Genomic DNA, 22,692 nt, shown 5'->3' with positions numbered 1-22,692 from the left:
TTTACCTATTTTTCTATCAAGTTTTGAGGTTTTTTTACTCAGTGGTTTTAATGGGACACACACACCGGGAACAGGAGACAAACTGAGGGGTAGAAGGGGTGAGATCAAGAATGCCCACAGAGGGATCTGACACCCAGGGGAGCAAACCTCCCTGGCAAAGTGGATGACTCCCAGGGAGGAATCTAGACCCAGCATCGTGAGATGGAGAACATCTTCTTGACCTAAAGGGGGATGTGAAAGGAAATGAAATAAGCTTCAGTGGCAGAGAGATTCCAAAAGGAGCCAAGAAGTCACTCCAGTGGGCACTCTTACACACAATATAGACAACCCTTTTTAGGTTCTAATGACTTGGAGTAGCTAGCAGTAAGTACCTGAAACTATCAAACTATAACCTAGAACCCTTGAATTTCGAAGATGACTGTATAAAAGTGTAGCTTATGAAGGGTGACAATGTGATTGGGAAAACCACATGGACCACACTCCCCTTTGTCCAGCATATGGATGGATGAGTAGAAAAATGGAGGCAAAAAAGAAAAAAAGGGCACCCAGTGTTCTTGTTTATTTTAATTGTTCTTTTTCACTTTAGTTTTTATTCTTATTATTTTTGTGTGTGTGGTAATGAAAATGTTCAAAGATTAATTTTGGTGATGAATGTACAATTATAGAATGGTACTGTGCACAATTGAATGTACCCTTTGTATGACTGCATGGTGTGTGAATATATCTCAATAAAAATGAATTAAAAAAATAAAAGAATGCCCACAGAGAGAGGACACACTGGGGGAAACCCCTCCCAGAGAAGAAGGTGACGCCATCCCCACTTTGCTTCTGCATGGGGGGTGGGGTGGGCACGGGGGTGGGGGTGGGGTGCAGATCATCCCAGAGAACTCTAGCCACAAGCCTAACTCAGGTGGAGTGGGGCCAGAGTTCATACTTGCTATAAAAGCCAGAAAAACTCAAGCCAAAATTTAGTTTAAAGCCATCTTGGCAACCCAAGCATCTAGCAAGTCCTCTCCAGATAAAAGAATGTTAAAGCCAGGCTTCAGAGAATTCTCACAGATGCAGATCCAAGGATGGGGACTTGCTGTCAAATCCCCCAACTCACGGGGAGAAAGCAACCCTGAGGGAGTCAGCAAAAATAACAGATGACAGTGTAGAGTCGTGCATCCTTGGAAGGAAGGTTGGAGGTTAAAACATGGGAATGTAGAACACAGTGGATCTCATGGTGGACAATGTTTGTGATTAACTGTGCAAATATTAAAAAGTTCTTTCATGAACTAGAACAAATGCACAAACTAGTACAAGGAGTTAATAATAGAGAAAAAATGTGGGGAATGTACCTATTGCAAGCTATGGACTGTAATTAACAGTAATATCTTAATATTCTTTCATCAACAGTAGAAAATGTATCACAGCAATGTCAGGGATCAATGGGTGGGAGGGATAAGGGGTATGGGATGTTTTAGGTTTTCTTTTTTCTTTTTAGTTATTTTTCCAGAATGATGAAAAAATGATTGTGGTGATGAACACACAACTGTGTGATGATGCTGTGAGCCATTGATTTATACCTTGGATGGATTGTTTGGTGTGTAAATATATCTCAATAAAATTGCATCAAAAAAACACTAACAAACTCCGTGCAGGAGACGCTGACCTCCCCACCACGCATCTGCAGCAGCCACGGTGGACACAGCAGGGGCGGCCCCGCCTCACTTTCCCTTCCAAAACCCTCACCCGGGTACATGGGAATGGTGGCAAACAGCTCACACCCACGACCCCAGCTGCTGGAAAAGACCCCTGGAAGGGGCACCCCAGAAGCGAGTGGTCCCTTCAACCCCCCCTCCAGGAGCTCTTGAACCTCCCTAGGGGAGAAGCTCCCCTATCCCTAAAACACCTGCTGCAGCTGTGGGAGCAACTCAGTTCCCCCCACACAACAGGAGCCCTTCGCCTGTGCTGTAAGGGAAAATGCAGGGGTAGCAGCAAGGCAGGACAAACTGCCACACTTCTGCACAGACCCTCACAGAGCTGAGTGTTCTCTTGTCCTTCCAATGTGTATGTCTCCCACTGGGAAGCCGGTTGTGGAGGAGAAAAGAATTTATTCATGATCTTGCAAGAATGGATGCACAGCCAGAAACATGGCAGGCCCAGAGTGATTTTTAAAAAAGACAAATCAGATCACTCCCCTGCTTAAAACCTTCAGGGGTTTCCAGTATACCTAAAATATACTCAGACTCCATAACAAGTTCTCATTCATGTCTGCAAACTTACTTCATGCCTCCCTTCCTCTTGCATGTTGTTCTCTCACCAATGAACATTCTTCTTAAACTACAAAGTTCTTTCCAGCTTGGGCCTTTGCATGTGCTGGGGCCTCTGCTTAGCATGCTCTTGTCTTGCTTTGCACATGGCTGATTCCTTCTCATCTTTCAGGTCTCGCTGACCTGGCCACTTAAATTGGTTTCTCTCTCCCCCATTATTTTCCACCATAGCCCTCTGTTTTTCTTTTTTCCTTTATTGTTTTTCATAATTTTTAATTGCTCAGTTGTTTACTATCTATAGGCATACTTCAGAGATATTGCAGATTTGTTTTCAGACCACTATAGTAAAGTGAATACCACAGTAAAGTGAGTCACATGAATTTTTGATATCCCAGTGCATATAAAAATTATGTTTACACTAGGCTGTAGTCTATTAAGTGTGCAATAGCATTATGTCTAAAAAAAACAATGTACATGCCTCAAAATGTGACACTGAGACACGAAATGAGCACATGCTGTTGGAAAAATGGTACCAATAGACTTGCTCGACGTAGTGTTGCCACAGACCTTCAATTTGTAAAAAATGCAATATATGCGAATCACAATAAAGCAAAGTTCAGTAAAATAAGGTGTGCCTGTATAAGTTTCCCGAGGACAGGGGCCATATTTATGGACCATACCATACCAGCTGGCATACAATGGCTGGCATACAGCAGGCATACAATAACTATTTTTTTAAAATCCCAAATAATAGAAAAGGGACCAAATAATTCTGATGACAGGAAGGAGTGAAATAAGGGTAGGCTTTACAGGGGATGAAATAAATATTTTTATTGGCTCTTTGAGGATGAATGGGGATTCATAAGACAGAGAAGGATGTGGGAGGTGAAAGAATCCCTTCTTAGAAAAAAGAAAATTCTAAGGAACTCCACAATCAAGAAAAAGTGAGTGTGTACCATGTGTTCAAACTAGAGAGTGGGTCTATGTGGGTCACAGTGCACGATCCAGGGTAAAGGTCTGCTGGAAATGCAGCTAGAGAGGTAGTTTAGATTTTATTGTATAGGCAACCGGGTGCTATTGAAAATTTTTAAGCAATGGCATTATTTGCTAATGCTAGCATTTGGAAAGATAACTTGGTTAAAGTTATCCACTTACATGAAATACACCCAGGGAGATAAGAAGCTTTGGTAAAAGTGAAGGTGAGCAATGGTAAAGACTGGACCAGAGGGGATGGCAATGGAGGAGGGTGCAGCTGACTGATCCTAAGAAATCTCCTTTATTTTCATGTTTTCATCTCACCTGTGGTTCAGTCACTGAATTTTTCTAATAGTGTCTGACGTTTTCTATGATTATATGATCTTCCACTTGGCCATTAAAAAGAGGCTCTCTGAGTCTTCCATGGCATAATTAGTCTGAAATCTTTCTTAATTTCAACAAAAACTGCTATTGTCCTTGGATTTTCCCACTTGGAGAAAGAAGGGAAGTGAGTAGCAGATGATAAACTTTGAGAATTAAAGAAATGTGTCAAAACCAATATTTAATTTCTTAAAAAGGGATCCTTGAAGGTTGTAAAAAGCAAGTTCATACCAGCTCTCAGCATATATCAGGATGTGGAGGTTAATTAAGAGCTTTAAGGGTGACACCTTCTTATAATAGTTCCTAATTATATATCTCATGTCTTTTAAAGATTTAAAGTCATTAAAAAATCTACTGAAAATGCTAGGTACTGGTTAAAAGTCAACTAAGTAAGAATTTGAGATGCAAAGAAAAATAGTAAAATACCTTATGTGAACTAGTAAGGTAACAAATTTTCTCTCTCATTGTATGGGCTTTTTATTTTTGAGGTTACCTGTAATGATTCTGCTGTGAGGTATGGGTAGGCAATAGGTCAAAGTATTTGATGGATACTGGAGAGTGGGTGAAGAGAGAGAGGAAGAATATGGAGGCAAGAGATCAAGGACCAGGAGTGGACTCAGAGACTGCAGAGGTGGTACAGCAGGAGGAGGCTCAGGGATCCATGAGCTGCATGCTGGTGGGGCACTGCTGGAGCATCTGCCTGCTATATTCAGGGTATCCCAATGGTGAATAACACTGTATGTTTCATGAAGACATGGACTGTGCTGTCTTCTCCAAGTACTTTCTCCAATGTCTAGAATAGTGGCAGGCATACAGTTGGTGTGAAAGAAATGTTTGTTGAATAAGTCAGCCATTGTCTCTGCTTCTAAGGCACTTATGATCAAATATGAAGGCTGATACCAGTAAACAGGCACCCAGTGCAATATGATTAGGATCATCATCACTTGGCTGGAAAGAAGACATAGAAGGCTGCTACAGACTGCCTCAGGGGTTCATCTATGTGAGATATTCCTGGATGGGGAAAGGTTTCATTATGGAGGTGACCTCTGAGGTTGGTTTTGATGGATGGGAAAAATTTCAACTGGTTGGGAGGAAGAGAAAAATAAGGGTAAAATGTTTTAAGGTGGGAAAGGATAGGTCATGCCAGAGATCAGAGAGAGGACAGGTTCAATGGAGTGTAGAGGATGTGTAGGAGCAAAGGCAGAAAGGGGTTTGGGATCAAACTGAAAAGGGTGTGACTGGTAGACTTAGGTGGATGGTGTTAATTTTGTGGATAATGGAGACCCTTTAAAGGTTTCTAACAGAGAAATACAAAGAGGAAACCTGTGCTTCTGCTTTTGAAGAAGATAACAGTGTATAGTTTCTTATCCTCCTGTGATGAGCAGACACTAAGGTGGCCTCCCCGTGATCCTGCTTCCTGGTGTTCACACCTTTGTATAATCCGCTCCCCCTTGAGTGTGGTCAGGACTGTGACTTGCTCCTAACCAATAGAATATGGCAAAAGCGAAGGGATATCACACCTGTGATCAGGTTACAGTAGATAAGACTTCAAATTGCTAGCAGACTTATTCTAGAGACTCTCCTTGTTGGCTTGATGAAGTAAGCAGCCGTTTTGGGAAGTCGCCCATATGGCAAGGAGCTGAGGGCAACCTCTAGGAGCTAAGGACATCTTCCAGCTGGTGCCCTCATTCCTACAGCAGCAAGAAATGAATTCTGTCAACAACCTGAGTGAGTTTGAAAGTGAATTCTTCACAAGTTGAGTCTCCAGACAGAGAGTGCTGTCACCTTGTCTGCAGCCCTGTGAGGCCCTGAGCAGAGGACCCAGCTAAGCTGTGACCTGACTTCTAACCCACAGAAACTGACATAAACGTGCTGTTTTAAGCTACTAAGTTTGTGATTATTTGTTTTCTGGGGATGCTGTAACAAAGTGCTAAAAACTACATAGCTTAAAACAACGGGAATATATTATCTCACAATTCTGGAGGCTAGAAGTCCAAAATCAAAGTATTAGCAGGGCCACGCTCCCTCTGAAGTCTCTGGGAAAGAATCTGTTCCATGTTTTCTTTCTCTCCTGGCTTCTGGTGACCTTAGGGGTTCCTTGGCTTTTATATGCATCTGTCCTCACATGGCCTTCTACTCTCTGTCTCTGTCTATATATCATCTCCCCTTCGTATAAGGACACCAGCCATATTGGAATAAGGAACCCCCTCTATTCCAGTATGACCTCATTTTTTTTCTGATTTTTTCCCTTGCAATTTTATTGAGATATAGTCACATACCATACAATCATCCAAAGTGTACAATCAATTGTTCACGGTATTATCATATTGTTTGTACATTCATCACCACAATCAATTTTTGAACATTTTCATTACTCCAAAATAAAAATAAAAATAAAAGTAAAAAAGAACACCCAAAGCAACCCACCTCCCCCATCTCCTCTATTATTCATTTACTTTTTGTCCCCCTTTTTTTCTACTCATTTGTCCATACACTGGATAAAGGGAATGTGAACCACAAGGTTTTCACAATCACACAGTCACACCACATAAGCTGTATGGTTATATGATCGTCTTCAAGAATCAAGGATACTGGATTGCAGTTCAATAGTTTCAGGTATTTCCTTCTAGCTAGTCTAGTACACTAAAAAATAAAAAGGGACATCTATATAATGCATAAGAATAACCTCCAGAATGACCTCTCAACTCCATTTGAAATCTTTCAGCCCCTGAAACTTTATTTGTTTCATTTCTTTTCTCCCTTTTGGTCAAGAAGGCTTTCTCAATCCCATGATGCCAAGTCCAGGCTCATCCCTTGGATCATGTAACACATTGCCAGGGAGATTCACAACCCTGGGAGTCATGTCCCATGTAGAGGGGAGGGCAACAAGTCCACCTGCCAAGTTGGCTTAGAGAGAGAGATGCCACATCTGAGCAACAAAAAAGTTCTCTGGGGGTGACTCTTAGACACAATTATAAGTAGGCTTAGCACCCCCTTTGCAGTAACAAGCTTCATAAGGGCAAGCCCCAAGATCAAGGGCTTGGCCTACTAAATTGGTAGTTCCCCATGTTTGCGAGAATATAAAGAATCCCTCAGGTGGATAAATTTAATATTTCCACATTTCCCCCAGTCCCTCAAGGGGGCTTTACAAATACTTTTTTATCTTTTTCCCAAATTACTCTGTGACGTATCAGGGCTTCACAGCAACCTGTGTAAACCAACCAGATTTCACTCCCTATTCAAGTTTCCATGTAATTATGGTGTTTGGATAAACTGACCATACCAAGTTACATTATATAGCATGCTACAGAAAATAAAGGTTTTCCACCAAATAAACATCTCTACCTTTGGTCTCACACAGAAGTTGAAGTTTTAAAACATAGTCCAATATTATTGCATTTTAACTTGCCTAGTTCCATCTGTAATGACCCTATTTCCAAATAAGTTCACAGTCTGAGGTACTAGGAATTGGAACTTAAACATATCCTTTCGGAGGACACAATTAAACCCATAATCCCTGTAAAAATTTTTTTCCACATTCAGAGTAGTTAGGATGGCCATCATTGTGAGCGTGCCACACAAACATAGTAAGCTGTCTAGTGTGGTGAGAATGGTTCAGGATCGGGGGGAGTGGGTTCAAATGCTAGCTTTGAGATTTCCAAATTGGGTGGCCTTGGTTATGTTTACTATCCTCCCCAAGCCTCAGTCAAAAGGAATAAAAAGGAATAAAGTCAAAGGAATAAAACCAACATTTTCCTCTAGGGTTGTAATGGGAAGTAAAAGGGAGAATTCATATTATGTGTAGAACAGCACCTGCTGTAGAGTAAGTGTTAGCTGCCATTGCTCATAGGTGGATTTGGTAGTGTTTAAATGCAAAATTCCCTATTTACTTCTTTCTTTCAATTTTTTTTTCATTTTTAAAAGGGAGAAAAAATGTAGAGCTTGTCTCAAATGAAGGGGCATTTAATCCCACTTTCAGGTCTTTGAAAGGACTTCCTCTTCTGCCTGACTTTGATGGCACTTTCACTCTTGTTCCTGGTGTCATGTTTTCTCTGCCCTAATTAGATACAGACCAAGCTTACTTAGATTTTACAACAATTCTGCTCGTTAATAGAATTAATCTTGATTAAGCCAATTTATTCTAATAATATTCTATTCTGTTTCCTTGGGTGTCTGCTTTCTTAGGCCTTTATACTTCCATTCTAACTTCACTTTTTTTTCTCTCAGAGTGCATTTCCTACCTTCCCTTACCCCCAAAGTAAACATGCATAAAATATAAAAAGATACTATGGAAATAAATGGGAGGTAAAATTCCTCTGAATTTGTTTCCTTGAATCTAGTTGGTTGTATTTCCTTGTGCTTTTTTTGTTTTAACTAAGAGGTGTATTAATGGCAAAGGTGAACTTATTTCTTTGGCTTGGAGGTGGTTTTTCAATTCAGAACAGGCCTGTTTGGTTTGTTTTCATTTCCAGATGGCCCTGGCTCACCAATCCGTAGACAAAACAAGGCTTCTAAGTCATTGTTACCTGGATAGGTTCAATGGGGATCAATGTTTCAGTCTCTGGAGACATCTTCCAAAATCTCTGAAAGTACTTTACTGAAAATATTCTTGGGTCTGATTCATTCACCCTGTTTCCAAAGTTTATAATAAGTCTCGACACTTAAAGTGATTCTTGTTCATAAATTGAGCTGCTGTGGCTGGCCCGCTGTCTGGAGAACATTCCCCAGAGCTGTTTTCCAACTTGGTAGGGCTGGAAGGTGCTGAACTGGTCACATTCTGTCCCCTGACTTCCATATAATAAAATATATGGCTTCAACAGGTGTTTAGTCTGAGGCCATTAGTAGACTTTTTCTTCTGCCACATTGATACGTGTAGCATGTAACCTTAAGGCATTCCCTTTATTAAGATTGACTCCTAAAGGGAGAGTTTGCCTGCCTAAGGAGCTGGAACTGAGTATGGTATTCATTCTCTAGAGTCCTTCATTCAACTCTGATATTATGTTCTAATTCTAAAAGGAAATTCTTAGTTGAGGCAGTGTTTGTCATTCTACATAGTAGGTGTAATGTAAAGTCCTTCATAGTCATTCAGCTCTTCTTAATAAAGGTTCCATAAAAGAATTAAGTCCTAATGCCCTAAGGCATCCATTGTATATCATGAATTAACTTCTCATCTATACATTTAGAATGGTGCTAGCTTTGTACCATCTTTGGAAGAGTTGAGAAAATAGTCTTTCAAATAATTTTCTGAGAGCTCAATTCTCTTGTGGAATCCTGATTGTGAAAGAGTCTACAGATTCTAGTCTTTACTTGAGAATCAAGGTTTTATGGAATAAACTCTTTGTGATGTACTTAAAGTCTTGAGTTAGAGAAAAAGCCCGTAGTGTTCAAACTCAAGGCACTTCTTAATTCATCAAGAGGTCCAGCCTTCATACCGACCCGGTGAGGTTACCTTCTTGCCTATAGTTTGTTTTCTCCTGGATTCAGCACAGTCTCATACATTTACCTCCTCTTTCTTAACACAACTCAGGTCCCTGGAAATCCTTGTTTTGATAGTTACTACCTCTCTGACCTTTGAACAAATCATCTAATCTCTCCTAGTCTTAAGAATAATATCAGTCCTACTTATCTCACAGAAGGATCAAATAAGAAAATATTCTTGAAAGCTACATAAAATACAAAGCTATATGGCCATTGTTATGATTTGGGTGATTAAAATTCCAGGAATGAGGCAATGGATCTAGTTGGAACCACATACACATGGGGTTCAAGTCTGGACAGACACAGCAGATCATTTATCTAATTCAAGCGGTCAGGCAAGTCTGCATGAGACATTGGTAAAAGGACACTTGATACTGAGGAATGGGGCTCTAGCAGCTATGTGGAAGTGATAGTACACAGAGTGTAAAGCCTGTACCTGAGAGAAGGTGGGTCACAGCACCTGGCTGGAAGGGAGACAGAGAGAGCTGCTGTGAGGAGAGATCATGTCAGCTTGAGGAAAACTACAGGGGGAGCTCCTTTTGGCCACTATGTGCTATGTTAGTAAAATTATCCAGTGGAACACGTTCAAAAGAGAGAGTATTGACACTACTTAAATTAGCATATGCCTGACTGTACTTGGACCCGAAGAACCAAATTATGTGCTTAATTCAACTTGGATTTATGGTACGTATGTGGAAATCACCATGGGCTTTGTAGAGGTGAACCAGTCTTGGATTCTGACATCAAGGAGTTTATTGTGAAGGAGGGAAACTAGCAAATATAAACAAAAAGCTATATATTACAAGTTTAAAATATAACAATAAGTTGCAGCCACTGAGCACATGTTATATGCCAAGCAGCATTTTAGGTACTTCTGTAGTGTGATATTTGAAACAATCCTGTAAGATAAGTAGTATTATTATCATATCCATGTTACAAAAGGAAATTTAGGCTTAGAAAGTATAAGTGATTTTCTCAATGTCACTCAAGCACTGATTGGCATAACCATGGTTTGACTCCAGAGTGAATATTCCTATCCTCTATTCCAGACGACTTTAAGGCAGATACTGATAAAGTGCTTATCAGTAGAATGACCTGAAAAGTTGGGATGGAGAAGCCGAGATAAGGTCATGCTACATAAGTAGAATTTAATTGAATATCATTTTAATATATTTATGAGTTATAAGGTCCTATCAGATATAAAGATTTGAAAAATGTAGGATTCTCTCATATTCAAAGTTATTCAGAGCTAGATGAAAGGACATTTAAAATCTTAGGAGCCAAAGAAATTCAAAACCCGAACAGATAATGTAGTAGCCTAGGTGGGTTATGAGGACAGCAAGACCTACTCTTCTTTTGCCCTGAAGCCCCTGTAATGGAGTGTAAATAATATTCAGTATGTCCCATCCCTGGGGGGCTGGCAAATGGTAAAATTGAAGAGAAAGCAGAAGGGAGGTGGTTGAGAACTACAGGTATGTTGAATAAGTGTTGAAAAGGTTATGACTTTGAAAGATATCTGATGATTTTAACATTTTATTTTATGGAATGGAGCATAATTACACTAAATGCTTTGAGGGATATGAATAGTTTGGGCAAATCTTAATTTAATCATATTTTCTTTTTGATGATGACAGCAATGTACATATTGATGATTGGCATTTAATTTAGCAGATTAAAAATGTGGTAAATAAGCAGGTCAAGATATGCTAATAATAGAATCTACCAATTATTGAGCCCTTATATATCAGGTATTGTGATAAGTAGTTGTGCATTTCTCATGTCATACAACAACCCTAAATCACATGTAGTATTTCCATTATACACATGAAAATGGAGGCTTAGAGAAGTTAAGTCATGTACTCAAGGTTACATAGCCTCTTCCTGGTAAGTGATAGAGTTTTACTTTATCTGGGTTAGACCAGTGTCTATCTGATGCCAAAGCCACCATGAGCATGTCTAACCTTATCAGTGGCGTACCAGGGTGGGGTTGGGGGCTCTGGGAGTGGTCTACCCCAACAGGGAGGACCATTTTATCACTGACATTGTTTAGAATTGTCAGCAGTGCATGATGCTAATAGAAAGCAGACTGACTTAAATTTTTTTGTTATTGTTTTAAAATTTTCTTCACATAATGTATCTTCTTACAGCCTGCACCCAGGGCAGTGAGGAAGTGGGAAAAGCGAGGAAAGGAAGAGAGAGAAGCCAATAAATGGCTATTTCTCTGGGCAACTGTGGCTCAGTCTTGCTGGGGACACTGAAAAACTGTGTGGACATGCCTCAGAACTATCTCAGCAGAGGACAGGCAGGATGGAACAGTTATCTGCCAACTTCTGTCCCCCTCTGGTTGGAGGTTTGACGGTCTATCCTATGCTTTTATGGGTTGAGAATTGAGCCTGCTTGCTGCCAAGCAAGTTCCCTGCTGGAGAAAGCCTTCAGGCAGAGAAATGTTGTCAGTGTGTTGGGAACTGTTAACTTCAAGTGGACTTAAGGAAGTCCAAGAGGAGATGGGGTGAGGCATCAATAGCAAGCACTATACCACAGGTATCTGGATAGCTGTTTCAAGCAAAGCATCATATTTAATGGTTAAGCAGCTTGATTGTATTTTATTTAAAGGAGTAGGCTGCTTGGATTTATGTTGGTAACCAAGTATAGCCATTTTAAAATTGACATTAGCAGGTGTTTTGGTTTGCTAAAGCTGCCAAAATGCAATATACCAGAAATGGGTTGGCCTTTACAATGGGGATTTATTAACTTACAATTTGCAGAACTTAGGCCATGAAAATGTCCAACTCAAGACATCAACAAGGTGATACCTGGACTCTGAAGAAAGGCTGCTGGTATCCGGGACACCTCTGTCACTTGGGAAGGCCCATGGCCAGCATTGGCTGGTCCTTTGCTCTCAGGTTTCCTTCCTTTCAGCTTCTGGCTTCAATAGCTTCCTCACTGAGCTTCTGTGGGTTCTCTCTTAGCTTCTCCAGGGATTTTCTCTATGAGCTTCTCTTAACTTCATCTCTTTTAAAGGACTCCAGTAAGGGCATTAAGACCCACCCTTTATGAGGTCTCATTTGAAACAACCTAATCAAAAGGTGCCATCCACAATAGGTCTGCACCCATAGGAAAGGATTAAAAGAACATGGCATTTTCAGGGATATATAATAGCTTCAAATCAGGTTAGTCTTAAGTGTTTGGGCTGTTGATGGGGAGGGAGAAATATTTTCTGAGCACTGCCCCTTTACCATTTCTATTGAAGCTTTTTCAAAGAACAGCAACAGCTGTGACCTACCGATCATTAGTGGGTATGGTATTTTCTCATTTCTCAACCTCTTGGACCTTTTTATGGATGTTTGCACTGTTGACCAGGTCTTCTTTATTATAACTTTTTCTTTGTTGCTTCTGGGTGAAAGACAATGGTTGAGGTGAGGTGGGATTAGCTGTTGAAGATAAACTTCTGGGTGGGTCTCGCTGTTTGTCTACCTTGAGTTCATTTTTGTCAGCACATATGGAAAACTCTGGGCAACTATAGGCATAAAGGAGGATTATTTCATTAATGCCATATCTAGGTCCCTGATTTCTTTCCCTAAGAAAATCCATTACAGACAATGCAAAGCTTGGATGAACTTTGGTTTCTGCAGAGTGTGGCTGGTGATGCTCATGGGACCAAGATGAAATTTTACTTGCTCCTGTGGATATGAGTTGCACTGGCACAAACAGCTTGCCCCCAGAAGCAGTATAAACTCATCTGGCGATGGAGAAAAGACATAAGCTGAATGGGGCGGTCTTTCATGGCTATCCCCACAAGATCATAGGTACATAGTGGGAATGGCTACATCCAAAGGAGAGGTTTTTATCCAGAAAGGTAGCAAGGGATTTGGGTATCAAATCAGATGCTACAAAAATCTTCTTAGAGGAAGTATGAATTTGCAACAAATCATGTTTTCCAAGAAAAGAAACTTAAAAGGAAAGTTGAACTTTAAAGTTTGACAGGCTATTTGCTACCATAAATTCTGCAGAGTTTTAGCTGCAACATTAATTTTAGCTGACTGTCTTTTCTTTTTCACAGTGTGTTTTGATATTTAATTTGCCTGCTCTATGAAAGAGGAATACAAAACATCACTAAAAAGTGAATTTTAGGTCTACATTATATCTGATGGGCTGGTTGGTGGGAGAGACCATATATACACATGCTCACTGAAGTTCCTGATTTATTTAGTCAAGGGTTCAGAAAATTCATGGAAGCATCATGGTAATATGAGTAGGAACAGATGCCACCTATAGTTCCAGGAAAGTAAGCAGTTTTCCTGGGACTATAAAATTTCAAAATGAGACATTGTTGTTGCTTGGCCTTGAGTGGCAGGAGCTAGAAAGGAGAGAAAAATACATCAATTAGGCATTTATTTTGGAGGCAGAATAAATGCAACTTGTTGATGGATTGGATGTGGGCATTGAGGGAAAGAGAAATCAAGATTGGCTTTTTTTGTTTTTGACTTGGGCAACTGAGATGGGGAAGACTGAACAGAAGGAGTTTCTTCTTTTCTGACCTCATTAAGTTTGTACTCATTATCTAGACTATCAAGTCCGTCCAGGATACATCCCCAACTTATTTTTCCAGTCTTAGCTCATACCCTGTAGGAATATTCATACATTCCAGCCTAACAATATTTCCCTATTTGTTGATCACACTTTCAACATGCTGCAGGGTATTGATTGATCCCTTTCCTCTGCCTAGAATGTCTTTTCTTCTCATCTTTCCAGAAACCCCACTTGTCCTTCAAATGATGTAGCATATGTTAAGTAACTTTGTAAGCAGTAAAGAGTTCTAAGATCTTAAATGTTATTGCAAATGTTTAGTTCATAGCCTACTTACTTTATTAAGCCACTGCTCACTATGCCCAGCAGAAATAATCTCTCCCTGCTTTGAAGCACTGTAGCACTTTGTTAGGATCACAAATATATAACAACTCAGAGGTATTACTTATTTATGTACATAGTTTTTTCTGCTAGCCATAAGTTCCTTGAGGACATGACCCCATTTGTTTTTTAAGAAAAAAATTAAAAAATTATGAAATATAACAGAAAAGTATATAAAGTATAAATATATGACTTCGATTGTTGAAAACAAACACTTATGTAGCCCCTACACAGGTCAGGATATAAATGAATTAGATTGATAATGCCATTAACTGGCTTTTAAAAATGATTTGAGACAGGTTATTTTCTCAAGCCTACATCTTATATTTTTACATTTTTTTTCCATTTTTTAAATATCATAAAGACAGTTCTTTCCTAACCGAATTTGTATTCTTAAAATTTTCTTTTCTGAATAAATTTTATCAAAAAGTTAAACTTTTCTTTTGTATTTGAATTGTAGTGGAATTAAAGAGACTTCTGCTTCTGGCCAAGATGGAGTTATAGGAACTGGATTTGCTGTTTTCCTGAAACAACAAAAAACCAGATGAAATATGTGAAACACAGTTTTCAACTCATTGAACATCAGCAATAAATGAGAGTGATCCAAGAGAGATGGGAACAAGTGGGTTGAGCCCTATAATTGCTACAGCTAACTGCCTGGAGAGAGTTTCCAGGAGTTAGGGAAAGGAGGAGGAACCTAGACATAGCCCTGTGGTCTCCCTCAGTGGAGGAGATGGAGCTGGGAGTCTAGGGAGGCCAAGATGGCTAGAGTTCACAGGAAGGAGAGAGAGAGAGAAGGAAAGGGAGAGAGAGATAGATACGCCAGAGATATGCAGAGGGTCCCCTTCAACTTTTCAGTTGAGTATGAATCAACCCATGAATCTTCAGAAAGTACTGGGGACCAGAAAGAAAATTACTCAAAAGGTGGAATTCACACAGGGCTGGGAATAAAGTTCTCACCAGTCTGAGTGGAAAACATTATAATTCATGGGACATTAGGTAGAATACTCAGAAGGCTCTTGTCTCACTAGTGGGGAATAATTACCCCTAGACTAAATGTTGCTCTGTTCCACATAACAAAGCTTAAAAGTAAGACCTGAAAAGAGCAAACTGTTTCCAGGTAATTTAATTCTGTCTCAGAACACAGCTCAAGGATATTTATAGGAATACACAATTATCTAGCATCCAACAAAGTAAAATTCATTCTGTCATTCAAAGAAGCAAGAACAGATAATCCACATTGGAAAGAAAATTCAATTAATTGAAACTGACCCAGAAATCATACAGATGATAGAGTTAGAAGAAAAGGACATTATAACAGTTATTATAAAGGTATTCCATATGTTCAAGAAGCTAGAGGAAAGATTAAGTATGTTAAGTATAAAGTAGAAGACATAAAAAAGACCAAAATCAAACTTCTAGATATGGAAACTGGATGGAATTAACAGCAGACTAAAGAAGGCAGAAGAAAAGTTTAGTGAACTTGAAGACATAGCAATAAAACTATCCAAAATGAAATACATAGAGAAAAAAAGACTAGAAGAGAAAAATGAATAGAAAATCAGTGAGCTGTGGGACAGCTTCAACTGGCCAGTTATAGGTGTAATTGGCATTCTTGAAAAATGGATAGAAAAATATTTGAAGAAATAATGGCTGAAAAATTTCCAAATTTGATGAAAACTATAAACCTACAGATCTGAGTTCAGCTGGTGCCAGAAACAAGAAGCACAAGTAAAACTATGCCAAGACACACCAGAAACAGATTGCTTAAAACCAGTGATAAAGAGAAAACCATAAAGCAGCCAAAGGAAAAAAACTGCAGTAAATAGATACAAAGATACGAATGACAGCAGACTTCATATAGGAAATGTTGCAAGCCAGAAGACAGTGAAGCAACATTTTTAAAGTGCTGAATGAAAAAGAAGTTATTTTAGAATTCAATAACAACATGTCTTTTAAAAATGAAGGTCATCTAAAGATTTTTAAGACATACAAAAGCTGAAATAAAGAATTAATCACCAGTATACCTGTACTAAAAGAAATTCTGAAGGAATTTCTTTAGACAGAAGAAAAATGACACCAGAAGGAAATCTGGGCCTACATGAAGAAATGAGGAACACTAGAAATTGTAACTATGTGGTTAGATATAAAAGAACTTTTAAAAATTATTTTATTATTTCAATCTCTTAAAAAATAATTGGTTGCTTAAAGCAAAACTAATAACGTATTCTGTGGTTTATAACATATTTAGAAGTAAAATATATGACAAGAATAACACAAAGCTTTCAACAGCTACAAGCTTCCATTTTTGTACAAGGCATTTAGACAAATATGACATGACTATATGGATCTTTTTGGACATATTTTCAAATAACCTAATACCACATAACACTGTATAAAGCTGCAAACACGATTTATTTATGAGACTATTTACCATGAGCAATAATGGATGATAGGCAAGAATTTTGTTATCATAAAATATGCTGTATTTGAAAACAGTAAGAAATGATGGGAAGAATATGGGCTTTTGGAATTAGCTTTGGGTTTGAATGTCAATTGTCTTAGACTAGATTGTGTAATTTCTATCAGTAACTTAAGAGTTAATTTTTGAGTCAAAGTGTTGTTTGACATACTATGTATTTTTTTCTTTGTTGTCTATCTTCTAAAATGTAAATTTCATGAGGGTATGGGCTTGAATTTGTGCATTGCTATTCTCAAATTTTGAAAGTTTGCTTGGCACATAATGGGTGGCCAGTAGTTAGTGAATGAATGAATGTCTATGACTGAACATTACTGAGTGAATATATAATGGTAGGTTAACTTTTTTTTTGGCAAGACAAATGCATGTGTTTGATTATAGCAACTTGATCTGGGGGTTTTGTTTTACAAAAGATCAACACAGAAGCCAACCTTGGTATGCAGGTGGTGAGAGAGGGACATGCTGTGTGTGGCTCACAGTCAAGACACTCTGTCTTCCCCCAAACAAGCGCCATAGACTACAGTGTATGGGTACCGCAGAGGACAGGCACACCCTTGGGGTGGATGATGCAGCCAGCCCTGGGCACCTGGTCCCACACCCCCTGAAGACATGCCACAAGCACATAGTGCCCAATAGGCACCGAGGCCAAGGAGCCCATGGCTGACTGCCAACCTGTGCATGTCTTTGGGGCTCAGGGCAGGAACATGTTTCTACCACACTGCAACTGTCTACAGGCTATGTAGCCAGCCAGGCAGATGGTCAAGAGCAAGCTGATCACAAAGCAAGTGATTTTTAAGACATACAAAAGCTTCTTCTGCCCTCTCACCAGTGGCTCCTGGCTCCCCAGGGCTGCTATTTCCTCAAAATCCAGGGAAGCCAGTGGTGGCAGGGGCTGGGCAGCCTGCTCTGCCATGCTTGCTCATTCCTCGGGGTTGAAAGTGGAGCCAGTTTGTAGGTCAAGAGGTCCTGGTCCTTGTTTTAAAACAAGTCCACTTGCTAAAATGCCTAATTCTGTTTATCTCTGCTACATGATTCCAAAGCTACGTTCCCCTTCTGAACTGCAAAAGTTCCTTTCCAAATGCTAAAATATCATAAAAGCTTAAAAAAAAATATCAACAGGTGGATAGACTTAGACTGTGCAAAAAACTTCAGTAAAATTTGCCAGAGTACAGCGAGTACAAGGGGGAGCCTGGGTGTCTTTCAGATGAATATTTAGGGCATTAAGACTTAATTAGAAAAATGTCTTAGCCCTGCAGCAGAATCAGTTTAATAAGCCAGGTGGTGGCTTTGATGGGATTTCACACCTTAATGGCTTGCCTGCAATCTCTAAAAATTAGCTCTGATGCAAAAATCTGTGTTTATTTTAAATAAAAAAGGTCTGAAAGAATCTTTTCTAACTGTCTTAACAGAGACAAAGGGGAAAAGCATGAGGCAGGGTGGAGGATAGAGCTCCAGCATGCATCTCCTGACCAGGGTCCCTGCAGGGTTTCCCATGGGGGTCTCAGGTCACCACAGCCCACAGGACTCGGTGGTCACTTCTAATTTTCATCTGTCACGTGTGTCATTTCTTATCCGTGCATGTTATGTGCTGAAAAGCATCAAAACCTTCATAAAAGGTCTGAAGCACATCTATACAAGTGGGGGTGTATGTGCATCTCTGTACATCATCGGCTCCACCTGTATGGTTGCTCCAAACAGGATTCCTAGATACATAACTGTTCAGACCTGGGCATAGCAGGCAAGGATGTGCTTGCTCGATGTTATCTGTCCTGTGACCATGGCTGCCTGCACCCCAGAGCCTGCCCCTATGGTCCTGGCCTCACTCATGCTGCCCACAGATTGAGGAACTTGGGGGAGGCCCAGGCTGCACAGTGGATGTTGCATGACTAAGGGTCCCTGGAGAGGTGCTGACCCCTGTGCTTCTGGCTCATCTGTCTCTCTTACATCTGCTGTGCACAGGGGCTCGCAGCTGGGCTGGGCAGATGCCACGATGGTCACCTTGGGCTTCTTCTACTTATTCTCCCTCTTCTTGGTCAGCTTCTTCATCTCTTCGTGGAGCTTGTTGAGGACGTGCAAGTTGGGCTTGTTCTTCTTGGTGTACTGCTGCAGCTTGATCACACTCTTAACCAAGGTTTGTTTGACCATCTTGCTACTCTTGCAGATGTACATATGCAGCAAAGACCTCAGTTCTTGACATGTGGGTACAGCAGCTGGAAGATTTTCTGGGAGACCAACTAATTTCCAGCTCTCTTATTCTTACACCACCTTTGCACTGTGTGCTTGCCACATGCCATGACATATTCACTTTTCTGGTTTTTTACCAGGAACCACATAAAACTTGATGGATGTGTCACCCATTCCATGGTTTCTTTTAAGGCACATGTGGAGTATCTGATGGAGACAACAGCTCAACCTTGCTGGTCAGCTCATAGACCCCTGCTAGTCCTGGATAATGATGTGATTAAAATACTCAAGTTCTTCACTTTGGGCTTCTCCTCAGAGGTCTGTTTGACAAAGTCGAGGAGGAGGACTTCCAGTGAAGCTTGGCAGCTTTATTCTTCACAAGATTTTTGCTGATTGCGGTTCCAGATCCATAAGTCACGCTATCAATGGTCGTTGAGGCACCAAAAGGCTCACTGGGGTTCTCATATTCAAAGAAGTTGTAGATGGGGTGAACCTTGAGGTTACGCTGCATGTACTCATGCAGGATGCAGACTTTGGACTTTCTATTATGGTTAAGGACAAACTCTTTGTGGGTGCATCTTGCACAAAGTGATGCGACTCTGATTGGCTGACAGGATGGGCCTCTTGGACTCAGCCTGTTTTCATTTCATTTCTCAGTTAAACTGCTGTCCATTAGCCCAAGTCCAGAATTATTTTCACAGTGACTTGCTCAAAATCAAAACGCTTCTCCAGGTAGCTCTGAAATTCCTCGAGATCAACTGATTTTTCTTTGCAGATCTCAACCTTGGCCTTCACCTGCCACTGGGCCCTGGGTGTAGCCTTGGCCTCCAGCGGGCCCTTCTTGTCTGGAGGCCCTGAGTCAATACCTGTGGAATCAAGCTCTTCCAAGGGCAAGTCCAGCTCTGTCGATCAGCTCAGGGGCTTGACAGGGGACCCTTCTCCACTGGGGATGAAGTCACTGCTTTGCTCCCTGTCTCATTGTCCTTCATTTTCTTGTAATGCAGACAGAGGAGCTACTCAGAGGGAGGTTGTGTTTCCGTATGTTTCCCATTCCCAAAAAATACAGCCTGAACCAGGTGACCACCAGAGACTCTCTTTGTAGGTACATGGGGACTCCGGAATTATGGATGATCATGATCTACTCATCAGACAATGGCTCTGTAGATGGGTGGCCAGGGCTTTTGAGCACTGTTTTACTCTTGATCATCATTGGCTTCATGCTAGTTTCTCCAGTGGATGGGTGGTCCCTGTCTCCTCTGTATTTTTCCTCCATCTGCCTCTTTTTTGGGATCACAAAGGCCCTCTTCCAGCAGGGCATTCACGTGGTTGTCAGAATCATCCTCATAGGAGAAATTCAAAGCCTCTTCATCCACTCTTTTTGAATGTTTGCTTTAGCCGTGAACCCACTTACTCCTTCTTCATCTAGCTCCAAATTGTCAGTAAAACCTTCTAACTCACCAAGCACTGCATACTCTACTCTCTTTCTCTGATCCTGCTCATTCTCCTCATCCTTCTCATCAGCACTCTCACCCGCTAAGCCTACCGTTTTACCAACAACACTCCCGCCAAAGGAAAGAGCATGCATGTCTCCACTGAGAGAACTAAGGATAAACTCGCACTCCGCCCTCAAGATTTATGCTCCACTCCGGTGTACAGCAGCACCTTCTTGTCGTTACTCTAGCTGCTCTCGGTAAAGCTCGCGCTAATTTTTATATCTTTTAGCAACTTAACGCTTGGGGAGAACCTCCGGAGTGCGGGGTGCACGGGGGCGCTGTGGCGAGCGGGTTGTGGCCACCACACTTCAGGTCTATGAGGAGGCGGCCCTTAGAGAAGGATCCTTTGGAGAGAAGAGAAGCCCCGTAGAAGTTGACCGGAGCCTCCGCAGGGTGTTCGCGCTGTCCATCACCACCACAGCCGATGCCTGTTACCTCTGCATCAGGGAACGTTTGCAGGCAAGGTGCTGGAGATTGTTCACTAGCAGCGCCTGGAAGGGGCGAACGTGGTTCATCTCCGCTTCTCCTGCGGGCTCTCAGGGGAGAGGAGAGGGGCTCTCAGAGGTCTCCGTATTAAAAGTGGTAAGACTACTTTAAAAGACCAGAGGTTTAAAACACCTTACATAAATCCATACAGGTAACACGCACAAGTCGGTCGAGACCCGGGTGCCGTCCTGCCCGCTCTGTGCACACTGGTGCCTTAGTCAAGCTGGCCATGATTATCTTTTCATTAATGTAGACAGCTTTTAGAACCACTGCCTCAATAATTGGAAATCACAATGCACTCGGCTTAAATGACCGACGACTAAGCGAGTCCGTCTTCGTGCCCAAGTGGCCCTTTTTTCTTCTTCCACGTCAGGCGCCCACGGCCTGCCAGAGCGGCCCGCAGCACGGTCGCAGCGCACGGCCTTTCACCGCCCCGCCGCTGCCCTGCCATCTATGAAGGCCGCCCAGGAGAATTTTATTCCAAGTTGTGCTTCTTAATTTTCTTTGGTGGTGGCGGTGAGGAGGTTCAGCATCCAGAGGGCAGTGGCCAGGCATGTAGATCGACAGATGATTATGTCACTCTGCATAAGAGACACTGGCCAAAGCGAATACTGAATGGGCTGGCAATTGTTCTCAACGGTCAGGTTGAAAGAGAGAAAAAGAATTACTGTACTTACTTAAGTGTGAATATTATGCCTAGTCGTGAGTCATTGTTAATGTTTTTGGAATAGTAGATGTGACTTTTATGCAATTACATAGAACAATTAAAACTCCACAAAAAGGCTGAAGATCAATGGAGAAAGTGGAGAGAAGAAAAAGTAGATGACCAAAATGCAATCTGAATGAATAAAAGGCAAGCCAAAAGAGCAACAGAAAAATAATGGTACTGCTGAATGATTTATCATTATAGTGATTTAATTTTTAAGCCTGACCTCTACCATTATTGTGAAGATTGATGAACAATATTGTATGTGTTGGACTTTTTAATTTTAAAGAGAGAATACATAATGTTGAGTAGAAGCTCTAAAAGTTATTAATAGCCTGATATACTGGTTTCTCAGAAAGTGCAGATATTTAAATTGGTTAAGATAAGAAATAAAGGCTGTTACTTTCCTTCTAATTTTACAACAAAATTGCCATATGAGAAACTCAAAGTGGACATGAGGAAGGAACTTCTGAAATGTCTAAAACAATGTATTAAGGTTTAAGAGTAGACAAGTTAAATTTACTTAGCCAGTAAAATAAAAGTAGTATTCTCCACAGTCAAAGGTTTCAGTTTTGTTTTAGACAGATTAAAATTCCTCTATGAGGTCCTTAAGTGGATGCGTAAAGCTTTTTGACTGTTTATTTTATAGGTATATAAAAGAGTTTTGGTCAGTAATCTTCCGATAATAGATCTGGTTATAGGCTCTTCCTTCAAATGATCTGAGTTGCTGTGTCAGAGTAGTTAATTTCCTGGTCAGTGTATCTTAGAAATAGGTATCAAGTATGAGCTAATGAGCGAAAGGCATCAGAGCAACAGTGGTAGGTGACATGGGAATTTGGGTTACCTGTTAGTTCAGCTTACTTGTGCCCTCCTGGATTAGCTTGCATCTTACCTTGAATGTACCACTTCCTTTTATTATGCCATGTTACTGTGCCCACTGGACCTTATGGTAAGCTGAGTAGAGAACTGAAGAAAGTGATGGAGGAAGTCATGTGGATATAGCACTGTGGTTGTAAAGAAAGGAATGAAGAGACTCTGTATTGATACTGGAAAGATTTGCAGATCTGTTAATGCTTAGTTAGGTAAAAAAAAGCAAGGAGTAAATAACTATTTAAAATGGATTAATGAGGAAATACCACTGCTTACCACTTGTATATATGGTGATAACCACCAAAGGAACTAGATATAGAAACTGATAAAAGTGTGTTTATGTGAAAACAGGGATTGGTAGCTTAGAGTGGGCCAGGAACTGCTACTTTTCATTTAGAAACTTTCTGTACAGTTTTAGTTTTTTTTTTTTTTTTTTTTTTTTCTTTTTACTGCAGACATAGGGCTAGAGACAGTTTA

General features: G+C 40.6%; 1 pseudogene; it reads right to left on the bottom strand.

Moving 5' to 3' along the window:
* Positions 1-18,195: 18,195 nt before the first annotated feature.
* Positions 18,196-22,692, bottom strand: part of LOC119533036 — a 71,121-nt pseudogene continuing 66,624 nt past the window's right edge.

This window comes from Choloepus didactylus, chromosome 4 (genome assembly GCF_015220235.1).
Source record: "Choloepus didactylus isolate mChoDid1 chromosome 4, mChoDid1.pri, whole genome shotgun sequence".
Classification (NCBI taxonomy): Eukaryota; Metazoa; Chordata; class Mammalia; order Pilosa; family Megalonychidae; genus Choloepus; species Choloepus didactylus.
Note: the sequence above shows the minus strand (reverse complement) of the source record. Positions and strands in the feature narration are given on the sequence as shown.